Below are 23,301 nucleotides of genomic sequence, written 5' to 3'. Positions count from 1 at the left end.
TATGGTTAAAATTGAACTCTCCGTTGCCTTTCAGAAGAGGCAGTCCCGTTCTAATGATGCTAGGTAATCAATGTGACTGGCTACCTAGAAAGAATTAAAGGCGCCAATAATGGGTATCTGTGGCTAAAGGCTCTTCATAGCAAGAAATGAGAGCTGGTCATGTTCAAAGAAGAATGAACTGAGAGTCATGTCTCCTGGCTTGGACACTTTGGACAGACTCGTTTATAGTCCTGCCTATGAAGGCTGGCTTATGTTGAAAGGTATGGAACAGTCACACCCTTAACACTAAGATTCTGATGTCTGTGCCACTGCTGGCATTTCCTGACCATGTAATTTACCTTTTACTTCCATGAGATAGTTCCCAGGCTGCTGCTGTTTGTTATAATTAGCTCTATCAGCATTTCTTGTTTAAGCTGCTGTGATGAACCGGGCGTCCCTGTAACCCACTGAGAGGGCTGAGCACTGCTGACCATGCTCTTTCTGCAACTCTTAACATATGCTTGTGCCACTTGCCCGTCCCTCCTGCCCTCATAAGTGCGGAACATCCCAGGGCATCTGGATCCATGAGACCACCCCCACCCCACCCTTTAATTCTCAGAAAACATGTGCAGAATAATACCAGGGCATTAAATTAGACCTCATTACGTAGCCAGTTGGGCCGTCCAGCTCTCCTGCACATAATAATGAGGGCTGATTTATTGTGATCATTATTCAGGCATTACAGGTCACTAAATAACATGCTCTGCCCACACATGTCTTCTGAACTAATAAATATCCTGAGAGGAAACATTCTTGAGGGTGTGAGTCTCAGGTTTGGATCTGTAACTCCAGGCTCATTAATTGTATGAAGGTGCTTTGCCTATGGCTCACAACAGCATCTTGGGAACAGAGATGGGCAGAGTTTAATAAAAAAAACCTTTGGGAGACATGAGTGGGAGGCTGTGGAGAGACTGCTCGGTTCTGTGACCTATAGGGCACAGGAGCAGGAACCCCAATGGAATAGAGCCTGAGCTGACCCTAATCCAATTGACCATCCAACACTATAGCACATTATGCAAGTGTTTTTAGCAACCACGTTTCTATTACCTCTTGTACCGTGAATGCCTAAGATATTTCTTAAGGATTTCCCATTCTGTCTTTCTCTCTCACCTCTTGGCTCTTAGATACATTGTTCTTCTCTGTCAGGAATGCCACACTCTATACCCATCTCCCTTTCTTATGAACATCACATTTGGAAACTGACCTTAGATGTCCCATCTCCCAAAAAGCCTTTCAGCCTTACAGAAGCTGCTATTTACCCTCATCAATGAATCTCACACTGCTCTCTTCCATGGCCTGCCTGCAGTTGCTACTAGACCTTTAAAAAGTCTCACTGTTTGCTGTATTCCTTCTGCTTATAGCAATGTCTGGGATAATTTCTTGGTGAGTGAAGAAACAAATGCTCTCATGAAAGGGGAGAGGGACAAAGGCACCATGACACAAGGTGGTAGCAAAGGATATTGACAGTTTAGACCTGGTCCTCTCTGTTCATGGAGAGGAGGGCCCTGGCCATTTGGACATCACTCTGGAGCCTCTCTCTCTCACTATGGAAGTATAGCTCAAGTTGAAATATCTCAAAGAAAGGAAATATAGTTTGGTAAACCTCATACCCTGAGCCTTGGTTTTGGACCTAGTAGGTATTCATCAACTGCAGTGTTGGACTCTGGGCACGAGAGGGCTACTGGGCTACTTGTCTTAAATGTAAAGGGAGTGAGGCTTGTGGCTGAGCAGAAAGAACCTTTGTCCTTGCATTGCCCCTGATATGGGTTTGCTACTTTGCAGGAGAGACGTGCTCCACTGGGGTTAATTCTCTCATTCTGGCTGCAACCAGTCTACACTGCCTGCTCTGTGCGTCCCTTGGATCCTGTCAAGTGACTTCAGCTCCAAGTGTAATACAATTATAAGAAAATGGCAACATCAATGGACTGTCACAAGTCCTATTTTGATAATGTCTACATTTAATTTTTTTGAATTGCAGTATATATTTTTAAAGGCCTATTTGCCTCGAGGAAGACACTAGGGACTAGGAAAACGGGATTGGAAATAATCTCTTCCTCTTAAACTCATAATACCAAATGTGTAACCGGTAAATACAAAGTAAATCTGACCACTCATCTACATTATTTATGGGAATAATTTAGGATTATTTGCTTTATAGGAAATTTGTTGGAATGCTTTAAAAATTACTGAAATTAAATGAAATCAGGCTCCTTGAATTATCCATGAGAACAGCCTCACAGAATCGATACTTCAGCCATTCTGGGATGACATTACATCTCAGGACTATTTTCTAACTTAATAAGATTAGAAATAATAAACTGATATTATTTCTTTGAGAATTGGGGCCTCTGACCTGGTAATTTAATGCCTTCATTATTGCAGGAGAAGAACAAGAAAGATCCACTGAGACCCACAACCACATTCTGTCCAAGTGATAGACTAATTCTTCTTGCTTTCTTTGGATGTTGGGTTGTGGGCAATTGAGGAATATCCTTAACATTTCTAGAGCCCTCTGAACCGTATTTTCAGGACGCTGGCATTTTTTTTTTTTAAATGGAGAACTTCTATCGACTCAATAACAGAAGTCAGTGGGAAATAACACAATTTATTCCTGAATTGTGCTATTCTAGATATTTTCACGCTGACAGCATTAAGCTCCATCACGAAGCCATGAGAGAGTTTGTTTTGTCCAGCCTGGGCCAGAGGAGAGCTGTGGTTCATGCTATGTTTTACTGCGTGCTATCTGGGAGAAGAATGAAAGCAGGGCACTACTGGAAAGTGATGTGGGGCCTGAGGGCTGAATTCCTATCCGCAGTTCTCACGAGTTCTGTTTCTGGCTTATCTGGGGTGGGGACTCTACAATCAGCCCATATAAAATTACATTCTCAGGAACATTTGCTGTTGCCTATGCAACTCACAGGAATTTCCCACCCTGTTTAAAATATGTTCCCTGGCTTCTCTGCTCAGGAGTTTTCTGCTCTGTGAGGCTGCCTGCAGCCCCTGCTCTGGACTGGGAAATGCAATAGAGTATAGGAGCTGCCCCATGTAAGGCTTGTCCTGGCTGGGACGGATAGGGTTTGTTTCCATTCAGAGTGTACCATGTAAAGCGGGACAGTGAGGGCGGGAGGCCTTTATGAATTCTCTAATTAGCCAAGACACTAAGGAGTTGAAATCTCTTAGGTGGGATGGAGATCACCCCATGGTCTGTGACTATGGATTACACATAAACAGCTCTGTCACTGGGGAGCCTTGTTGATGGCCACATGGCAGAGATCACTTGGGCCCAGTTGCCATGGTAAAAGCCATAGCATCCCACTGTGTGCCCCTCATGCTGTTTTGCACCCATTACCTCTTACTACTTAGATAGACCACAGCTGTAGGAACTGCACCCCTGTTCCACATTTGAGCACGTGATGAGCCTGTGATGTTTACAAAGTCACTCAGCTGGGAAGGAAACAGCGGGGACTGGATCCCAAGTTGTCTGTCTTGAAGAGTCCTTAGCATCTACCTGCACCAGAGGGATGCAGGAAAGGCCTACGGACACACGATGTTCCCACAGAGAAGGGTCACTCTTCCCCTCTTCACATAATTGGCCCTATCTTGACAGCAGTGTTTCTCAGCTATCACAAACACCCAGAGGCGTTGTTTGTTTCTGGAACCTTCAAAGTGCCCACACTGGGTAAAGATCTCACCATGCTCACCAAAAATGAGCACCATTTGTGAGCTGGGTTGCATTTTCCTGAGAACCAGGGGGACACTGTTGCCCATGAAAATTATAACATGTCAGAGAAGGGGCTTGCTTTCATTACAAGGAAATGGACTTGTTTGGATAGCAGTGTACTATGGGAAGCAAAGACAGGAGGATTGCCATGAGTCTGAGGCCAGCCAGGATACGTGGTAGGTTCCAGGCCATCTATAGCATAGGAAGCAATTGGTTTGAAGACCAGAAGTAGAATTCTTTGTTGCCACGGCCAAAAAGATTCTTTCAGGTGACTATGGAGACGATGAATTGTAAAAGGCAGGGATGGACACAGGGAGAGCAAGCAAGGAGTTACAGTGAGTGCTGCTTTAATGTAGTCCCAGCGGTAGAATGGAGAAGATAACTGGCGAAGCATATCCTGACAGCACTGCCCTCAGTAAGATCTTCCCCCAGAAAGGATGGAGGCAGGTCAGGGAAAGGGATGTGTGATGGGCAGCGTGTACTTTGGATTTGAGGGAAGGGATAGCGTTGATAGAATTAGGGTGAAGAGAAAGGAAGTCAGTTGGTCAGTGGGCATGTGGCTTCAGCTAGGTGTAGACTCTTCAACAAGGAAGAGACTACACCTTATGTAGCTCTGGATTCTTAGAATCCAGAACAGTGATGGGTGCATAGAAGGTACTACTTAAATCAACCACAGAGGGAAGAAAGCAGGAGCCAAGTTTACCAAGTGATATCCCCACTGATTTTGTCACTCAGTTAATTCAGCAACTATGTAGTGATGAAAGGCCCAATAGTTATTCATTCGCTTAACATTTCTTAATCACCTATCATGTCAGAGGCTGTGCACTGGACACGGTAAGTCATTGTGTCTGACTCTGAGGAGCTGACGGTGGTGGGGACTCAGATGAGAAAGCACAAGCTACCAGTGCAGCAAGAAGCGTGTGGGCAGCAGCTTGTGGGAGCCGAGAGTCTCCAGGGCAGCTGCTGAGGAGACAGCCTTCAGAAGAGGCATGGGGGAACATGTGACACACAAACAACACAAGGAAGGAGGAGGAGGAGGCTTGACCAAGGAGTTTGTTTGTTTGTTTGTTTGTTTTAGCACATGCAAGAAACTACTGCGTGGGAATTCAAGTTGTGTTTGGAGAAGCGGGTATGGCCATGAAGGACTTTGCATTTCATGCCCTGTATGTTGAGGGTACTAGCTAATGTTGGGGTTTAAAAACACATCTATTTAAAGTTTTTAATCTCTTTTTTTTGTGTGTGTACACATGGGTGGTGTGGAGCTAGTCCTAAGGGTGACTGGCCCTAGACCCTGGGATGTGGTGCTTTCTGGCTATACTAACTACATGGTGAATGTACACTGACTATTACTGCCATTGACGGGCACACAATTCCTGGGGAAGCTGTCCTGCCCACTGTAGGGTGCTTAGCACTACTTACACTTTCCCCACTTACACTGCTTACCCCAGTCACCGACACCCACGTATGACAACCAGAGTGGCTCTGGATGTTCACCCGAGAGTGGCTATCCTCAAAGAGCTCATTCTTCTCGGCTTTGTCTTGGCTGTACTAATGGCGATGATGTTAACATATGTAACCAAAAGAATGAACATTTCCAGGTATTTTACTGAGGATGGTACCCAGCTTTCAAGAAAAATTGCTGTGTGGAGGGTTCTGGTTGCTTCTTACAATGACGTTGGAGACTCAAAGACAGCTTAGTCCTGTGAAAGTCAAGTGCTTGTTCTTGACAGCATATCCAAGTAAACGCTTCAACCTCTCAGTCTAATGAGCTTAAAACACCCATCTAGCAATGACCACTATACACCATGGGAACTCCCACCCCTGTGGAGGTCTGAGCATCTGTGTTGTTTATAAACGTTGACTGTATGTCCAGTGTTGGTACAAGCATTTCTCTAATGTGAACTCATTTCATTTCTAGATGATCCAATGGAACACCTCCTACTGCTGCTTCTGCTTTATGGATGAGGACATGCAGGCATTTTGAGGCTGAGTAACTTGGCTGAAGTCAATCAGTAAGCCACAGAAGCATAGTTCAGATCCATGCAGTATGGCTCTGGAGACCAGGTTTGACCCAGTACACTGTGTCTGCTGTCTGGTAACAGCTAAGGCCATCATGCTGAAGGGTTGAAGGGTTGAAGGGTTTGGGAATACCTTGTAGCCATTAGCAGTCCTGAAAGGAGGTGACAGATGGGCTTTTTGGAGCACAGTCATCAAGCACGATGTTTACTGGCACATCAGAGCTAAAGAGAGGCCATTTGAGTTCCTTTCCAGCTGCCCCTCCCTGCTACACAAGCCTTGGTGCCTTCCAAGGCCTCAGAGTTGACCATGTTTGTAGGGAGCTCCTTCAGCCTTCGTGGGGCACAGCTCAAACTCCATCCCTGAGGTCAGCGACACAGATTAAGACAAGGCTAGCTCTATCTTCAGTTTCACCATGCGACTTGGGGTGACTGGGAGGTAAGCCTTTCTCGGTCGCTGCCCGTGTGGGGAGGATAAGGAAAAGCCCAGGGAGATCTCTGAAGTCCATTATCAGAATACATGGAGTGGTTATGCCCCTTATGGCCTCAGAGCCAGGGCAAGGAGTGGGAAGATGGCTGCACAGGTACTGGTTTTGGTAGACTAACTAACTGATGGAAAGGCAGGACGGACAGTAATCCATCACAGACCAGTAACTATAGTACTTACTTTGTATCAGGAGAAGCAAAGCACGAAGAACAGACTCTCCAAAGGGCAGCAGCACAGGCTGATGGCAGGAGAGAGCAATGGCTAAATCTAGGCAGGCCCAGAGGGTCCTCTTCCCAGCTGGTGAGACCTGGGAGGGAGCACTTTAATATCAACCTGACTTTTGACTCCAAACTAAGCTAAACTTCTAACAGGCCAAGAAAAAAGACATTTTTAGACCTGCAGATTTCGGTTCCCTTCCCACTTCTGTGGGAGTGCAACTGCCTTAGGACAAAACTCAGATGTGTCATCCGTCACAGTGGTAGAGCTGCCATTTTTTTTTTTTTTTTTTTTTTGGAAACAGGAAGACTCAACAACCCACTAGATTATTTGTCTGCAGAGAGCCTCACTCTAGTTTCCAGATTGGAAAGGTCTGAAGAGGTCTAGGAAAACAGTAAAGGCTATGAGCTTCTCCCAATGCCCCCTGGGTCTTCCCAGGGCTTAGGTCAGAAGGGGGTGGCACATACAGCCAAGACTGACTACTCAGGATGCCTGAGCCATTTGTTAAAGTGTTTAAGAAATCCCTGACCCAGCAAATATGTATCCAAGGGCTCTCTGTTCAAGACAGTGGCTGGCAGTGGAACAGAAGGGAGAATAGAAGAGAAAGAATCTACCAACAGTAAAGCTATGGCCTGCCCCAAGGGGCCCTATGGTCCAACCTCTTACATGAACAGAGGTCCTTCTCCACTCTCAGTCATACACAGAATGTCAGCTGCCAGTGACACATTACCTCTCTGAGAGTAGATTTATCCACTCCAATAACTGCTCCCATGAAATAGTTGGTTTTTCCTAGTAGATGCCCCAACTTAATAAGGGATCTATCTAGTGGGCACTCTCCCCTTGAGCTCTGGTGTAAAGATGAGGGAACTGGGGTGGCATGCCTCTCTTAGAATACTGGTCATTGTTTCTAAGGGGCTTTGTTGACTCTAGATGACCTCATTAGGTGCTGATGACAACTAACTCTGCTGGGATAGAGTGTACCCCATGGCTTGTGGATTATCCACAGGAATATAGAGATGACAATAAAAAATCACCATCCATTGAATCCTTACACTGTGGGTCTCTGGACCAGGAATCCATGCGGTGATGATGCTTGTTTGATTTTTACAACAAAGAATGCTCCTCTGCGCCTCTTGCTGATGCCCTTGTCCCCATCCTTATTTAAAAATGGTTTTCTTGATTAAGACAACTTGGCTCGGTGGGTGGATGAGTTACTCGGGATCATACAGCCAGTTCGTGCCAGAGATAGATTTGAACCCAGGTCTAGCTGAAGCAAGCCCTCGCTCAGAAGCACTGAAATTAGACTCCAAGGAGTTAATGATTTGCTGAAGGTATCCAGCCAGGCAGGGAAAGGCCTGAACCCAGCCCTTGCTCCAGGCCCTTCCCCACTGCCAGGACTTTGCTAGCTGAGACCTTCTGACCAACAACAGATCGAGCGGTTTCCAGCTCTTCCTGTCCCACTCATCTGGTCTTACCCTCCTCTGCCCTTCCTTTTTGTGCGCACTAATGAGCTCTCTGAGCCAATGTGGCCTCCAGTGCCAGACATTAGGGCCGCAGTGGGAGTCAGTGGGGCATGCCGGCGTCTCCGCTTGTTTTGGGAAAGCACCAATTCTGGACCACCCAAACTGCCCCTTCTCCAGAGCTTACTTGGGAATCCTAACAAGGAGTTGGCAGCCTTTTCTGCCCTCCTGGTAACCCCCTTGGGCCATGCACTCAAGTACCACAAGTCATCACTGTTGGGACTCAGCTGGAGACGCCCAGGTTCTCCCATGCAGAGAGGAGACACAAACGCCATTCTCTTTCCCACAGGGCTCTTGGTCTGGGTTGTGCTAGCCCCAGCCTGTATGGGTGGGCACTAAGTCTCCCCCTCCCCAGCCTAGCCAGGCATCTCACTTTCAGCATGGCTGGCTCTGGGGTCTGGGGAATGCCTGCCATGGGGCTGTCCTGAGGGTGGCAGGATGGTTAGCAGCTTCCCTGATCTCTGTCCCTGTCAGTGACAACCAGACCACCTCCAGACATATTACCTGTAGCTGGAGGAGGAAGAAAAGCAGTTTCTCTGGCTGAGAATATTCTCCTCCATTTTGAGTTCATTTTAAAAATCATCGTTTCATACAAAACCTTCAAGCAATGATAAAATGAAAAGAATGGATAATAAATCACATCCAGTATGTTCTTTCAATAATTACAATTATTTTAGCAATCTTTCATCTCTTTTTCTCTCCCGATGTCATCCGTTGTTTCTTCTATATTTACCACTGTCTATTTGTCTAATGTTTGAAAGCAAATCTCAGGCACCGTGTCATTTCTCTCATAAATATTTAAGCATTTATCCCTGAAAGACACGCTTAAAATGATCACACTATCACCACATCTGCAAGGGATTCCCTGATGTGATTGAACACTCAGCCCATGTTCAGATTTCTATGATTTTATCACATTACAGAACCTTTTTCTTTTCTTAGAGAAACATAGATTCGTTCAAATTGGTTTCAAGCAAATCAGGAAATGCACTTAAAATTCTTTTAATCTATGTTTTCTCGCTTTTTATTCATGCCGATGATGCATCTTGTAACTGAGTGGGAGGTGCTAGGCTGTGTTTTGAGGCAAAAGAAGAGCGCTTCTGAATATTGGTATGAAATTCTCTTCCCGGAAGGATGTAAGTTAATACCGTGTCCACTGGAGTAGCTCTCACAGCGGACTGACTCGCACGCTGCCTTAGTTCCTTGCACATAAACAGCTCAATTTTAATATCAAGTGTTTACATGCTCACAAGTTAAATATAACGCAGTGTGGAGACTACATTGGGATATTTGGAACAGTATATAGAACTTGAGGAGAAGGGTGACCATACACTCTGGGTTTTGAGGAGAAGGGTAGCCATACACTCTGGGTTTTGAGGAGAAGGGTAGCCATACACTCTGGGTGTTGAGGAGAAGGGCAGCCATACACTCTGGGTTTCTAGGATGGGCTTTCCTTTCACACAAGGTAGAGTGGACATGGAAAGGCATCTCCAGACTTGGCTGCTTCACTCTCTGTCAATTCAGATATTCAGCTATTTAATGTAATTTGTTAGCCAGCGGTCCTCTAAATCAGGCATGTACTTGTATTTTAGTGACATAGCCAGACTTTAGATACTGACTCTGACTCCCTTTTTTGTGTGTGTGTGTTTACAAATTTATTCTACAGCCAAAAACAATAGGATTTATTTTCTTTGGGAAAGTAACCTCCGGGTGGTAGGAAAAATTATATATGTAGCGTTGTTGTTTGCCCGTAGACGGTGCAGTTTGTTTTCCTCTCTTGAAATGTTTGCTTTCCTTCTGACATGGAAAATATCCAGAGATATAGTGTGCGTGCACTGGCATGCATATATCCTTGCCCTTGGGTAGAAATCTAGTGTCCGTGGAAGAGTGTGGCGTTTGATTGAAAGCCAGAGAGCCTGGCAGTTTTTCAGCGGCTCCGGTCCACAGTTCTCCCTGAAGTGAATGTCACCAACTGTGGACAATGCGCTCGCTCTCCTTGAGAATCTGAGACAAGCTGCTGGTTAATGTCTCTGAAACAGCCTGTTAAGACTGTTGCTACAAATTAGAGTCTGGATCATTCCAAAACCCAGATAGATTCCTTTCATCCCCCAGATGGCCGTCTGATTGGGAGCTGGGCAGGATCAGGTTTCAGGTTGTGACTTAATGATTCAGGACAATATTTATGGTTATTACTTGACAGAGGGCAGCGGGGAAAATTAAGGCATAGCCCCATGCTTCATTTATGACAAAAAAACAAATTCATGGCAGGACTGTGGATTAGAGGTGGCATCTCGGAGCTGCAGGCAAAGCCCAGGTACAGTTCTGAGATGGTCCGTCTGAGCAGGCACAGTCAGGCTGGCGAATCCAGACTTCAAACCCTTGGCTAAAGCATCACTAGTGGAAAGAATGAAGTCACCCACCAGCAGCACATCCAGGGTAGACACAGCTGTGTGTGAGGGATTTCAGCACAGAGCACATCACTGCTCTGTATGTGTAGTGATCACACAAGTCAAAAAATGCCACCCAGGGCACATTTTTTACTTTATTATTAATCTTGGGACTATCAACAAGAGAAAGAAGTAATTATGCTTGCCACTTGTGAGTATTTGGTTTCTCCGGTGTGTAATTTCTACATGAGCCTCTAAAACATGCTCTATATAATGCCATTTCTTACATTGCCCCTGAATTTTGAGAATTCTGCAATTGAGCGATAGTGAAAAAAAAAAAAAAAAAAAAAAAAAAAAAGACTGGCTAAGAGGAGGCCCGGGAAGGGGTTAAGTAAGCCTTGATTCCATTCATGGAAATATAGATCAGCTAGGAGAAAAGCCAGCAGAAGGTTTACCCCTTTCGGCTAATCCTCTGCTCCCTCTGGGAACTGAGAATACACTCCTATTCCTCTGTGAGGAGACAGAAAACTACACCGCACACTACGAATGCATTTGACCAACTGTGACATTTTTTAAATAAGGTTTTAACTGGTTTTATTACACCAACTGTGTAATTTCAAAATGACTCTGTCATCTATTATATCTATTATAAACAAGTACTTTGTTTAACCAAGCCAATAATAACCTTCCCCGACCGAGACGGCTGGGGTTTGAGAACAGAGTTCTCTGATTGTTTAGATAAGGGGAAGGAGAGTCTTTGGCTAGGAAAAGCAAAGCAAGCATGGTTTGGAAAGAAAAAAAAATTAAATGTGTCATGCTATTCCCAATAATTTGAATTTTTCCCTCTGCTGTGTGCAGGAAAGGCTCCTACTTGCTGAAGTCCACCTCACACTACTACAATCTTGGTTACAGCTTGCACAGTCTGTCCCTGGACTCTCAGCTTTCAAAGGCACAAAACAGCCAGGCTGTGTGAATGTCATCCCTGGTGCTTTGGAATGGACCATGCTACATTCTTCTCTGTGTATGACCTGAGGGAACTGTCAATCTCCAAATCCATCTAGATGCTAGGAATGACAGTTCCAGTCTCATGACATTGTGATAAAAGTTTGGTAACACTGTATGCCTGAGACATGGGGAAGAACTCTATAACTAAAAGCCCCCTTCTAATCTCCATGGGGCAACGCCATGCCAACTATGCCTCAGAATATGCAGTTGTCGTAGAAGCTATGACCCGAGGGCTCCTAGACACCCAGCCCTCTCAACTACAGCCTCCTCCAAAGTGACCCCATTCTGTCTGAACTGACCAGACATCTGCAGTGGTGCCATGCTCACTGTGGCTTCTTGACATTCTCTGTCTGCTTTTCTCCCGCCCCAGGGCACATTTTCAAGCTAAAGCTTACCTAATTTAGCTTCTGGGACAAAATATCTACTTTTCTGGGAGGCTTAGAGGCTCTGTGACTTTGCAAAGACTCTTAAGAAAGCTTGAAGCAATCCAAGCCTCCCAATGCATGGGGAACATTTGTGTATACACATGTGACTCCTAACTATGCCTCTCCCCCCAACATACACACAGTCAGGTACTCACACTTACACACTCACACAGTTCACTCTCACACATACACAGACTCACACATACTCCCATGCTCTCAGTCTCTCTGTGTCTGTGTCTCTCTGTGTCTGTGTCTCTGTGTTTCTCTGTGACTCTGTCTCTGTCTCTCTGTCTCTGTCTCTTTCTCTTACACACACACACACACACACACACACACCTCTAAGATTTAGAGTTCTGTGTAGATGTATCCGTTCTAGACTTTCTAGCACTCTCAGAAGGTAACTTAGTCTCTTAAGACCAGGTTAAGCATCTGGACGCGTCAGCAAACAAACATGCTGTCAAATAGCCTCTCTTTCAGTTTTACAGACATATTATCCTGCACTAAAAAGCAATATGGATAAGATTTTTGATATTGGAAGATAAGTTGCACTCTGAAGCGATGGCTGTTGCTTTCCTTTCCCATGGACCTTGGTTGTCCTTGTGACAGGGACCGCCACAGTCCTGCTGAGACACACACGGTGGGAAAGATTCCTTGGAGCTTTTTCTGCAACACAGAGTGGAAGGATCTATTTAAAACAAACTGTCTTTAACTGCAACCAAGCTGGGGATCTAACCCTGCAGATTTCTAAGCCTGCTTGTGGGCGACAAGGCACAGACCCAAACGGAAAGCAGTGCAGAACCCTCGGGGAGAGGTAGACACAGTGGAGGCCAGTGCACCAATTAGGGGAGAAGCGAAACAGATGACGCCTGACATGGGCTGGAGAAAGAGGAGAGGTTTCAAATACACATTGAATTCTGTTTTCTCCAAAGGTCAGCTTTAATCAAGTTCCCATGTAAATATTACCAATATAAACCAAGTAATGGAGGTTAAATGGCTGCGCTTGAGGTCACTGACTCTTGGTCAAGCTGGAAGATTTCACATGAAATGGACCAGTTGTAATATACCTGGAGGGCCTCAGGCCCAGCCATGAAACTTGAGCCCCCTGCCTCCTCTAGCTGTCAGATGGAGTGTAGAGTGAAAGAAAGAGGGGGGCAGGGCAAACACCAGATGCATAGGGGCCCTGAGGATTTTCTAAACACATTAAGCTTAGACTCTCTGTGGCTGAGAGTAAATGGGCAATCTCATGTATGTTTGACATATATGTTAGTACTTCTTGTTTGTTGATGTCATTATGAAGGGACACCTAACAGTCCTAAGAGGATTCCCCCCTCCTTGGTTCTATGGGTCTTTGATGCATTCTTTGCAGAAGTGCTGCAAGATCTTGCTTTAGAGGCAGAGCCTCTGTGCCCAACTAGAGGAGAGCCAGGCCTGCAGGGCTCTATTCCTAATGTATAGGGGAGGAAACTGAGGTAGAAAGGTCAGATAATTTGCCTACGGCTGCAGGGTTGTAGGATGGGACTTGAATTCAGATCTGACATCAGTCCATGTCTTTAAGCACACAATTCAAATCATTTCCCTAACTGGCATCCTTAAACTGGCATCTTCTCACACCGGCTTAATCTCAGTTGTTTTCAACTGGCTTCTAAGTAAATGCAGCTTGCCATCTAAATGCCAGAGTCGCTTCTTTGGAAGATGGTCTTCTAATCAGAGATGTGGACAGATTCCCACATATTTTAAGCCTAGAGATAAACCCATGTGCAGAGCACACACACACACCATGGAGAGTGGGAAGGATGTTGGGCCAGCTCCTAAGAGTAGCAAGGGAGCCTTCCAGCAGCTACTGCTCACTAGTTCTAGGAGCTTCACTGCTGCCCCAGAAACTGTCTTGCTCGCTCTTGAACCAACCGCATGATGGGGCAGAGTGAGACTCAGTCAGGGTTTGCTTTGATGCCTTCTTCTCTGCTTCCACAGGAAATGGCCTGAGAACCCAAGGCTTCTGAAATGCTCTGCCTGTCATCTTTATGGGAACACCAGACCATAAAGTGCAGAGAGATGTGTGCAGATAACTGTGCTATCGTTTTCAAGGCAAAAAGGCTTAGTAGGGCAGAACCATGACACTGATATACAAAAGCACAAGCCTAAAGAAGCTGTGCTCATCCAGTTCCACTTTCCTGGGACTGTGGATGGAAAACACGCGCTTCACTAGAGAGAGAAGTTGATGGTGTCCCCGGGAAGCCTTGTGCCTTCAGATCTTCTGGAGCAGTTGTCTCTAAACTTCCATTCTGCAACAGGCAGGGTTTGCATGCCTGAATAACTCAACACCAGAAGTGAGAGCAGTTCATGACTCATATGTGTCCTGCACGCATCAGGGACGAAAGATGAGCAATCATGTGTGCAATGTACAGGGGATGGAGACCTAAGTAGGTCCTGGTGTGATGTTTTGGGGAAATGGTTGGAAGGATGCCCTGGGTAAGAACTGAAGGTGGACCAGCGGCTCAGAGGAAAACAGAGTAGAGAATAACTCAGAGTGAGATGAGAGGATCTCCGTGGGCTGGAGAGGTGACTCAGTGTGCTACAATGATTGCCAGCAAGCCTGACAACTCCAGTTAGAGTCCCCAAGATTCACACTGTAGAATAATAGAACAAATACCTGCAAGTTATTGTCTGACCTCCACATGAAAGTCAGATGTATGTTGCAGCCGTGCATGTGCACATTCACACAAAATAAGTAGGCAAACGCAAAAATAAAGGAACTTCCTTTGTGGAAGGTGGAGGCATTTGCTTTACCCCTCTGGCTCTCAAGCCACAAGTGAATAATAAATGAAAATGGCCTGGTCAGGCATGGTGGCCTACGTGGGAGGCAGGACTGTTGCTATGAGTTTAGGACTACCCTGATGTATATAGATTGAGACTCTTGCTTCACAAAACAAAACCAGAAAACCCAAAATAGCTCAGAGAAGCAGCATGAGGGGCTAAAGTTAGACAGCTGGCAGCTGTTCCTGTAGAAGACTGATCTACACAGACTCTTTAGTTCTGGTTCAAATTACAGTCAAAGATGAGAGATGGCAATGTGAGATCTTTTCAGGAGAAGAGACAGAAGAGAATGGGTCCTGTGCTTACTAAGGACACCAGAATTCCACAGGATTGTCCTTTATTATTAGCTTCTGTGAGCTTTGCTAAGTCACTTCACACTCCTCCTCCATAAAATTTATTTTCCTCCTCCATAAAAACTGGTACACTGATTCAGAAAATACCTGTTTATCAAATGCCCTGTAGTAATGATTAATATCACATATTTCATTCTCAAGATGTCTTGGTTTAGAGCACATGTTATGTGGTTGCCTCTCTCACAACAGTTACCATAACAATCTGATGTGAGCTCAGCTAATGTTGTTTTTCTCAGTACTGTGTAGACAGAAAGAGCCAAACAACCAGCTCCTTTTCTTTAAGAAAACAATAGAAAAAAAAAGCTCTAATTTCTTGAGTTGACCACATATTTGGTCTTCTCCCTGGGTGCTTTCCAAGTATTAGCTGATGCGACGTGCACGAACATTCTCAAGTCAGAGACAGCTCTTATACCACTGGGAGCACTGAGTCTCAAGAGGAGAAGGGCATGTGGCCTGTTTAGATCTGAACCCAGGTCTCTCGATCTTGAAGTCACTTTTCAGCTTCCTGTGATGCTGTGGTTTGGATAACACATTTTATCAACAGTCAGAGCACCAGCCCACCAAGGGCATGGTCTGGTTTTAGCCATGGTCTGGTTTTAGCCATGGTCTGGTTTTTTTGTTTTTTTGTTTTTCTTGGCTGAGAAAGCATTAACCCTATAAATCCTAAACCACATGACACTGGTGTATTCAGATGAAATACCTTCCAAACTTGAGATGATTTTCCACCAGTAACTTTTTCTTTCTTTCCTACAAAAAAAAAAAAAAAAAAAAAAACTCTAGACATGTGGACCACCATTGTCTCTGGCACTCTAAAGGTTAATATTTACTACAAAAGGCAGACCTAGAGATTACTGGGACATCATGATTCTGATTAAATCACAAGGGTGCTGTTACCCCCCCGCACAGCAGCCGGCTCAGGGATAAAAACCATCCAGCACTCTGAGGTCACACTCAGAACACAGGAAGGGCTGGAACAAAGTGAAGGATCTGAGTGCAAGGCGTAAACAACTAAGCAGGGTTGCAAAGGAGACCAGAAAGGAGCTGTCTGGGATCTGCTTCTGCTTTTGTGACTTTCAGGGCAAGGCTTGAGGCCTCTTAGATTTTCAAAGAAAAGTAACCAGAAAGGAAAGAAGAACAGCTGGATACAGCAAGGACATCAGTTGGATCAGACTGTCACCAAGCACTGGGCATGAACTGGTGGGGTGGTCAGGCACTGTGGACAAGTGCCTTTCGTTTAATTGTTTTTTTTCTTAAACATTTTCTCCTCCTCTTCCTCTTCCTCTTCCTTCTCCCTCCTCCTCTTCCTCCTTTCCCTCCTCTCCCTCTTCTTCCTCTTCCTCTTCTTCCTTCTTCATCCTCAGCCATGCTATCCCAGTGGATATTAGCTGAAAACATTGCCCCCTTTTTTATCTGGGACAAGCTCACAAGTGGTCTGGGGTAAAGCTGAGTTGTCTTTGGATTCCTGTTAACGTTTATTTTGGTTATTGTGCAAGTTTGGAAGGACGGAAGAGCTATGTTGAGAAGACTGCGTGTTTATACAAGATGTAGAAAGAGAAAGGCTCCTGGAGTGCTCTGAGGACAAGGGAATCCTGTTTCCTCACTCAGGATAAAGATGAAAATGCTATGACCTTCTGGTTTACCCCAGTGCTAGTTAGCACTTGCTGAAATGTTTGGGCTCTGAGATATCACTAGGCAAGGGCTACCATAGATTTTAAAACAGTGTTTTTGCATGGGATGGATCTCGTTGTGAGACACAGTATGGCTTCTGTGTTAGGAATGTCTCTTTATACTCACAGCCCAATATCCCCTGCCACAACCACGTGTACCCTTGTGGATATCAAAGCTAGACTCTCCAGAAGCTATCTGAGGTGCACAGCTCCAGATCCTTCTAGAGCTGAGAGTTAGGGCATCCTTCAGAGGAGTTGAGTTCTATTCCCTGCTCCATGCTATGGGGGAGGCCCCTTCTCTGGCTTCCTGGATGCTGTCCTTTCTGTCTCTCAGTAAATCACTTTGAACTTGGAGAACACGGGAGGGACAGAGTACACCCAGGTGTCCCGAGTCATGAAGCACACTGGCTCCTCTGGGGGCCCACTAGACTCCCTGAGCTTTGACAACAGTGAAATGTGACAAGAAAGTAAATATTCTTGTGCCCCACTTAACCAGAGGTCAGATGTCCCTCAACCTCAGCCTTCTGGAATTCAGCTTGAGCAGCAGGAAGGAAGCAGAGCAGGCTGGAAGCGGCGGAAACCCCAGTCACAAGGCGGTGCACTCTAACGATGTCTAATTGACTCTTAATTAACGCACACTCCTAATGAGCCCACTTATTTAGTCACTTGGGCCACAGCGAATTAAAAGCAGAAAATTGAGGGGGCCAAGGAAAAAGGAAAGAGAGATTAGTGGTAATCACCCCAAAGGCCGTAGGAAATGAAGACAAACAGCTTGACATCAAAGAAAGAGATAAAAAGCAAGCTTTCAGAAAGGGGTCCCAGAATTAGCAAGGCCAGCAGTCCTCAGCATCTGTAATGGGTCAAACATCATTGCACATCTGGAAAGCCTGAGGGCATCACCGCCACAGTGAAGACACAGTTCCTGCCCTAAAAGCCAAGACAACGTGCACGCAGGGGTTGAAGTGTGGCCAAGTCCCCACCTTCCGAGTCCCACGGTTCTTCTCCCATGGAATGATTTACTCTGGAAGCTTGTTGAGAACAGCAGGCATCCTCACAAGGCTCCACTCACTGCAATGCTGACTCAGAACCATGCTTCTGAGAACTGGTAACCCCTTCGCTGTGCTGGGAGTCCTAACTTAGGCAACCAACTCAGCGCACTGGGCCTTGACTCATTTTAAAACAAAACATTCAAGCTGTTCATTTTCTCTGTTCTTCAACTATTTCCTGGTCCACTAAAGCTTCTGTTGACTGTTGGCACTGAGTAGGTCCTGCCAGGCCTTGTGCTTTGTGGAGTGGCATCTGGTCATCCTCATGGGAACAAAAGAGCAGGCAGAGCTGACCAGTTCAGTCAGCACCTCTCCTTTCTCTTAGTTATCCAGTCTATCCCAGACAGTGGGCTAGCCCCAGAAAGTGGACACTTCTATTTGCTTATAAAATACCCAAGTGCTAATAAGCAAATATATGGTTTATATCAGAAAACACAAAAGATGCAGGTTATCTAATTTTGCTTTTCTTATTTTTTAAAGGAAGATGATCTCACTTTTTAAGAACACTGGTATAAGGCTTAGGATAAATTCAATTCCATGTATTTTAAAATGTTAGCTATTTGGGGGATAAATTTACTTCATTGTAAATTCTTAAGGCTCAGGATAATTTCTGGCTTATGGTCCAGAATTGTTTCCAGATGAATGAAAGAATAATTGAATGAATGAATGAATGAATGAATGAATGAATGAATGAATGTCTTAGGATTTGAAATAGCCAAGTTTTGGGTTTCTCAGGATGTTTATCTATGCAGAATCTCTGTTTCTTTCATGATGGTTGGCAGTTACAGTACACAGACTGAAGGGAATAGGGGGTGAAATAGAAAAATAGTTCTCATATTCGTAGAAAGCACCTGTTAGGATTTAGGGAGCATGTTTAATATTTATGAAACTCGGAAAACCTTCTGGGCAAGACAATGACTCACAGCTCGTGAAGAGGTAAACTTATGTGCCATTCTGTAACAGGTATGCGTTAAGTACCATATGTGTTCTTGACGTTGTATGTGTGTAAAACATTGTTTAGGAGTCAGGAGTCATTTTCTTTCCCACGGATATTCTTTGTCTGATGCAATGAATTCAACCAATTTCTTTCTTTTTCCTTTCTATCTATAGGAAAGAAATGCTCTTAAAACTAATATATACTAGGTCTTTCTTTACAAAAACGTTTAAAATTATGTTGGCTCCACACAATGTAATCTGTGGCTTAGGTCCCATGAAGAGTCACTTTGCCAAGTGACAAGCACATATTCCTTTTGTTTCTTGTTCGCTGAGATGACCGAACCTCTGCTCCTGGGGTGTGCACAGCCATATTGGTATGCCAAGTGCATCAGGGAGCACAGAAGTCATTTGGGAGCTAAAAGTAAGAGTTATCTGCAAACAGACACAGTAGAACTATCTTGGAAGATATGGAGTAGGGGGGCAGATGTTTTACTTAGTCCATTGGTTCTCAAGCTTGCTGGTCTTGGGATCTCTTCACATTCTTAACAGTTAGTGGTGACCAGGCTATGCTTATAAACATCATAAAATGTTCTAGATACAAGGATGCAGATTCTATTGGTCATAAAGATGATGAAAACATCGTCTGACTTCTTGTCTCCAGAAAAACTACACTGTACATGAGTAGACAGTTGAGCATTGTTATAAAGGTATTTTTAATACACAAATCCTGGAAGGGACTCAGAGCCCCCAGACCCCTGCACAGCACCATGAACCACTGATGTCACTCATTCAGGAGACAAAACAGTCATCCATACCAGTCTCCAGAGGGGTCAACCAAGACAGAGTAGTGACACTTGGCTGGTAGAGGCTAAAGAATCTCATGTGGACTGTGTCTGCCTCAGTGACAACTCCAGCCTGCATTGCAACAAGCATGCACCGTGAAGAGCCAGTGTGCAGGACATGGTATTTAGAGAGTGACCTTTTCACCTCTGAAATACTTGAAAGTGGTGACCTTCTCTTCCTGAAATGACCCTTGACTCACAGACCAGTGTCCCAGTGCTTTCTTCATGGTGTCTGCCTCTGGAAATCATTAGCTTCTGGGTGTAGTGAAGAATTTGGGGCTCAGTTGCTTCAAAGTTGCCTCAAAGCCCAGTCCTCAAAAATCCATGAACTGTGTCAGACACAGCACAAAATGCATATCCACTGAGGAAATGCTTGACTTGATATTATGTAAGTTTGAATTCAGTTAACTTTATAAATGCTCATTGAATGGATGAAAACTAAAGCCCAACGTTGACTTATGACTAGCTGTAGACTTAGAGAAGCAGATCTTGTCTTAGGACAGGATGGAAATTCTTTCCTCTTTCCAGTAGAGAGGGGCACTGGGTGGGCTCACTCCTCATCGACAGTTCTTCTGAGATTGGTACAATAGCCAGGGGCAGAGCTAGCTATCAGATGCAGGAAAGGCAGGATGCCTTAAAAGTAAAGAAAACTTAACTTTCAAATTATTAACACAAGCATTAGTCTTCATTTTTTACATGCTACAAAACCAGTTTTAAATGCATATATAAGAATATGTATGTGAAATTCATAACATTTTACAGGTTTGTTTTCTCCTTTCTTTTCCTTTTATTTCCTCCCTCCCTCCCTTTCTTTCTCCTTTCTATTTTCCTTCTGATTTTTATTTTCTTAAAAAAAAAAAAAAGAGTTTTACCATTTATCCAAGGTTAGCCTTGAACTCATGAACCTCCTGTCTCAGAGTACTAAACACTGTGGTTACTCCATGTCCTTGCCTACGATATGGTTTCACAGCTCCAAAGTGTCCAAGGATAAAGTCTGGGACATCATCAGCTCCCCCGTCAGACTTCCTTGAACAAGAGTCTAAAAGGGAGAGTCAAACAAGTGGCGCCATCAGAAGTAAGAATTTGCTGAGTTACATGTGGCAAATTTTAAGGTGGTTCTTATGAGGCTCATTTACAGATAAGAATATGGAGAACCAGAGAAAAAAGGAACTCACTGGGTTACAGAGCTAATTATGGCTTAGGTTTTTTTTTTTTTTTAGGTTTCTTTTTATGGGTCCAACCTGAAGAAACACTCTACATGGCCAAATCTAATGTTGTCACTAAAGCTGCTATGAGGAACTGCAGGCCCAGCAGAAGGCACAGCCAAGACTGAAGGCTACTGTCATGGCTGAGGCAATCACCAGCATCTTGTATGGGGAAGGATAGAGGGAGCTGAGAGGTGAACAGAGACTACTGGCTTTGGAAATAGATCCATACAGCCTCTAGCCCTGCAAAGGGCATCCTTTATCACCCACAGCAAGCTCAAGGGCATTAAGAACCTTACCGTGATCTCTTTGGTATCTACAAGATCCCTAAAAGGTAACACAGCCACTCAGCTCCCATTGCAATCTCCGTGGTTCTGAGTGGCTGGGACAAAGCCTGCTGGAGGGAAAATCTGCCCCACTTCAGATGCTCATGCTGGCTCTGACACATGCTGCAAACAAGCAGCTTCCCACTGTCCATCCATTTCCCATTTTCCTCATTTGGTTAAACCACTCACTCAGTACTGGGAGCTTCCGTTTTTTTCCCTCATCTTGAACATCACGTACTGTTCCAGCCCACAGCCAGCCACCCAGGAAGGAAGCACAGTGTTCCTGGTCAGCCATATGGCCACATTGTTGAAAAGCTCTGTAAGTCATGTTATCTGAACCCCATTAAAAAAGATCTATGAGAACTTGAGGCACACAGTGTGGTTGGTTTCATCCTTATCTCTGGTCTGCTTACCTCATAATAAATGTGAAGAGAAAAATGGGGAAGGCAAAAGAGGGCATGTAAGGACACCAGTGGGGTTGGTGACCAAGCAGAGACCTCTTCTCTTATCTCCATCAAGATTTTCTAAACTCAGTTATAACATAGCAGCTACATATGCCAGACTTCACTCCAGTTGGGACCAACTGGGAATCTAAACTTGTCTGTCCTTTACTGTAATCAACTCGCTATTCAAAATAGAATCACATGCTTATCATTTTTAATATTACTTGAAACATTTTTATTTTCCTTTCCTAACTCCAATAACATCAATTATTTTGGCGTTTATATGCAGACATAAAAAAGCTGTTGCTGTAAATGTGTCTTTCTTGGGGAAAGAAAAGAAACACACACAGCATGTTCTAGATCTTGTGTTTATACTTTCTTGAGGTGTCTTATTCCCTCCCCCAAATCTGTGCTTTAAGCCAGCTGTTTACCCTGATTTATACCGAGAGAACTAGGAAATTCTAATGAAACAGGTAAAAACATTTATAACAAAGGCTGTGATTTGCTGGGGTCTCTTCCACCTAAGAGGCAGTGTTTTTGCATTTTGTGGCCAAAATGGTTAATGAGGTATAAAGGTCAAGAGAAACTTAAGTTGTCCGTGGCATAGGAAGAAGTATTTTTCTTTTTCTTGCTGTCCTAGGAAGTTTAAAAAAAATACTCCCTATTCTAGACAGCTAGAATCTTTGATGGTGTGCATATGCGTGCCTGCAGCTGTGTGCGCGTGCCTACCTGTGCATCTGCATATGGACTTGTGAGTGGAAAGAAGGGATCATTTGCCTCACATAACAGCTCACTCTGCACACTTGCATCTGTGAGACTTGATCTCTATTCATCTCTGCTTTGGCTGTTCAGCGCTGCTCTCTCCTGAGCCTTGGGATAGGTTTGGTTTTCTAAGAACCCTGCACAACACTTTGGGCTGCAAGTCACTCCCTCTTCCTGTCAGCTAATTTTTCTTTGTGTGTCTCTGTGTCTTTAACTTCTTGATTGTTGCTGGCAGTCTCCAAGAGTGCAGAAGAAGATGTAGTTTTAGCCTGGGCTTTTCTATCTGCCTTCACTCCAGTTCATTTGAACTTCACTGTAACCTCACGATGCAGATTCTGTTAATGTTCCCGTTTTATAGGGGTCAGGGGGTGGGGGTGGGGACTGAACCTTAAGGAAGCAAGGTGACTTGTCCGAGGAAATACAATGTATGTAAGGAGTAACAAGATTACAAAGCAGTTGCTTATAATCAAACGTTCCCTATGTTACCCCTCTGTGTTTGGAGGTTGAGATGACTTAAGGGGAGCATGAAGTGGGGCTTCTGCGTTAGAATTGACATTTCTTAGTTTGGCCATGCATGTATCACTGTGGAAAAGACACAGGACTGAATATTTGAGTCTCTTATAATATGTGTCTTCTACTTCAATTATATTAAAATACCAAATAAGGAATAAACAAATATGAAGACGAAGCACAAGTGTACAACTAACAATTATCTGACTATTGATCTGCCTGGTGCTCAGTAGGTAGGAATCCACTGCAGACAACACCTCTAACTCACGGAACTCAGCTCAGACCGAGCGGTGGGAAGAGCACCCTGGAGTCAGACTGTCTGGACTTGAGGCTGCCACAGAGTGAGTGTGGGGAAGTCACATGATCTCCGCCATGTTTTAATGTGTTCATCTATAAACAGGGATGGTTTAGTCCCTTGCTGAGCTAGGCTAACCCATATAAGGATTTGAGCATGAACAAAGTCTCTTGGTACCATGGAAAGTTTGGTAATTAGGCATACTTATTGGTACAGGCTGGGTAGGCAGCACCGTGGTCAAATGGCAACCGTGATCCTGTTCTCCCAAACCAAGTGCAGGCGTTAAA

General features: G+C 44.6%; 2 long non-coding RNA genes across 2 annotated transcripts in view, besides 2 other annotated features; one reads left to right on the top strand and one right to left on the bottom strand.

Annotated features, from left to right (window-relative positions):
* The window catches only part of Gm46959, an 80,612-nt gene extending 73,256 nt beyond the window's left edge, over nucleotides 1–7,356 (bottom strand). Inside the window, exons 1-2 of the long non-coding RNA XR_001785241.1 lie at nucleotides 7,209–7,356; nucleotides 6,443–6,569 (exon numbers count right to left, since the gene is read on the bottom strand). This is a non-coding gene — a long non-coding RNA (predicted gene, 46959). The remainder of the gene's footprint in view (nucleotides 1–6,442; nucleotides 6,570–7,208) is intronic.
* Nucleotides 4,573–21,372, top strand: Gm38809. The gene is made up of 3 exons (XR_869079.3): nucleotides 4,573–4,594; nucleotides 5,679–5,824; nucleotides 20,694–21,372. It is a non-coding gene; the product is annotated as a predicted gene, 38809 (long non-coding RNA).
* Nucleotides 9,946–10,789: an enhancer, noted in NCBI's record as "VISTA enhancer mm406". NCBI's record gives its function as "enhancer in: limb[5/5] | facial mesenchyme[5/5]" and the evidence as "EXISTENCE:transgenic organism evidence [ECO:0001131][PMID:17130149]".
* Nucleotides 12,426–13,685: an enhancer, noted in NCBI's record as "VISTA enhancer mm405". NCBI's record gives its function as "enhancer in: branchial arch[4/8] | trigeminal V (ganglion, cranial)[5/8] | facial mesenchyme[6/8] | other[4/8]" and the evidence as "EXISTENCE:transgenic organism evidence [ECO:0001131][PMID:17130149]".
* Nucleotides 21,373–23,301: the final 1,929 nt, after the last annotated feature.

The sequence above is a fragment of the Mus musculus genome, chromosome 6 (assembly GCF_000001635.26).
Source record: "Mus musculus strain C57BL/6J chromosome 6, GRCm38.p6 C57BL/6J".
Taxonomy (NCBI): Eukaryota; Metazoa; Chordata; class Mammalia; order Rodentia; family Muridae; genus Mus; species Mus musculus.
This window is presented reverse-complemented; position numbering and strand designations above follow the sequence as displayed.